The sequence below is a fragment of the Vicugna pacos genome, unplaced genomic scaffold (assembly GCF_048564905.1).
Source record: "Vicugna pacos unplaced genomic scaffold, VicPac4 scaffold_107, whole genome shotgun sequence".
In the NCBI taxonomy this organism is placed as follows: Eukaryota; Metazoa; Chordata; class Mammalia; order Artiodactyla; family Camelidae; genus Vicugna; species Vicugna pacos.
The window spans coordinates 1,145,566-1,147,942 of NW_027328787.1; positions in this window are offsets into that span (position 1 = coordinate 1,145,566).

Genomic DNA, 2,377 nt, shown 5'->3' on the forward strand with positions numbered 1-2,377 from the left:
CCGACACACGGTAATTTGTTACAGAATCCCAGACTGACGAAGACAGTGGAGAATGCCACTGCGTTTGGCAATGATTGCCTGGAGAATGCTGAAACCCAGGGAAGTGGGCAGCACAGACGTTTACTCATTTAATCCTGCCAACACTGTAGGGGATAGAGTCTACATTTTCCTCGCTATTTAAAAGGTAAGGAAAAAGAGGCACAAACAATAACAATGACAACGACAACAACAACAACAACAGCAACAATAATTTGTCCAAGATTCACACAGAACTCCCTGGAGGGAGAGTGAGAATTAATACTTATGCAGGCTGGCCCCAGAGCCCCTGCTCATAACTACTAAGTCAGATCACCTTGCTTATTTAATCAGTTTTTTTCAACTGTGATATGAGTGTACTGTGTCCAGTAACTTATAATTTCAAAATACCTCACTGTAAGGGAAACATTAGTCGCAGGCATTACAACCCACAGAAAGCTAGACATACAAAAATAACTTGTTAAGGCAAGATAACCAATAATGTTTTTAAATATTATACCTGCTGACCCTTTGCAATAAAGTGTTTATTTATAATTCTGTCTGGCTACAGAATAACATCATAATCCTGCATGTGGCTGGTGGCTCCCGTGTTGGACAGCACGGGTCTAGAGAATTTAAATGACTTGCCCAGCCTTGCCCAGGAAGCTCGTGGTGGGATCAGAGCTATAGTCTGGGACTGTTCCTTCCTATCCAAGTCCCTCATGGAAGTTTAGAAGCTTCTTCTTTGGTGCCCAGCTGTCTATTCGTACTTATGACATCTTGTCAGGTGCCCCGGCCTGCTCCTGAACATCAGCCAGAACCCACTTCTGCTCTTTTTTGGCCAGGTAATACCTTCTAGCAACTTCCATTGCCTTCTTGGCATCAGTTTTTACATGGAAGGGTAGTGGCTAGAGAAGGAAATGTGTCCACATGACAGGTTTTTCATAAATATAGTAGGAGTGGTCAAGAGAAGAAAACCTCAGGAATACGAGTGGAAGCAGGTCATTTAATATACCAAATGCGTACTTTCAATGTATGTTTGTGTTTCCGAGTCCACGCTTGTTCTACTCGTGCATTATAGGCCAACACATCAGGAGACAAGGATTTGGGGCAAGAAATAGCGGCTTTAATTTGTAAAGCCAGTGGAGAAGATGGTAGACCAATGTCCTGGAGAACCATCATCCCAAGTCAGAATTCAGGCTCTTCTTATATTAAAAAGGGGAAGCGGGAATGCTTGGTTGATGCAAACTTGGTGTATGAATTCTTTGTTTTTAGAATCCTTTGTTCTTGCACCTCTTCACCTGGGTCAGATCCGTGTAAACCTCCAACAAGCAAATGTTATTTTCTATTCTGTATCTTGTTATCTTTATACGAATGGAAAAGTGATAATATCCTTCAAAGTCAGAGCCTTGAGAATAGGGTCTCCTGTATATTTCAGGATCTAGGCAACATTGTTTCACAAAAGGTGCAGAAACAGCAAGACTAAGCCTAGGAAACAGGGCACAGGTTTAAAGTCAAAGGAACAGATCTAATATGGAGTCAGATTTGTTCTTTCCTATTTCAGTAGTGCCATGGAGAAGGCACTGTGGGCAGCTTTCTGTAGGGTCCTGGAGGCTTTCTCTCTCAGCCTCTGTGCGCCTCTATTGAAAACCCGTCATCGCTATCTGGCCTGCTGGAAAACCAGTCCGCCTGTTTTGCCCTGAAGTTGTGTTCTGTTTATAACTCATCTCTACTCCTTGGGAAACAACTCAATAAAAACTCAGTTGGTTTCCCACCAGCCCTGAGCAGGGGTGAGGGATAGCATGTTATTATTTTATAAAAAAAATATATAAAAATGTTTTAAAACAGCACTGGGCACATAGGAGAGAGACAATCAATGCTTCCTGGCTTAAATCGAAAATGATGACTCAGTGAGTCTATGGCTGCTGTATTTGCTGAACTAGTTACTCCTTTGCTCCATTACACATTTATTTTAACTGAAAAAGAAATATATGCATATGGTTAAAAAAATTCAAACAGAGCAAAAAATACTCAAGTGAAAGAAGTTTTCCCTCATCCTCTGTTCTTACACGCCTCCCTGGAGATGCCAATATTTACAATCCTTTGTGTGCTTTTCCAGATATGCTATGCAAATTCCCACCAATGTATGTAAATTCCTTTAAAGTTTTACTTATTTTTAACTTTAAGGGATTTAAATCCTCAAGTGGCTTCTGCCACAGTAATAGAAAAGAAGAAATCTGACTCCATATTAGATCTGTTCCTTTGACTTTAACCCTGTGCTCTGTCTCCTAGGCTTCTTCTTGCTTGTAAAACAATGTTGCCTAGAGCCTAAAATATACAGGAGAGCCTATTCTGAAGGCTC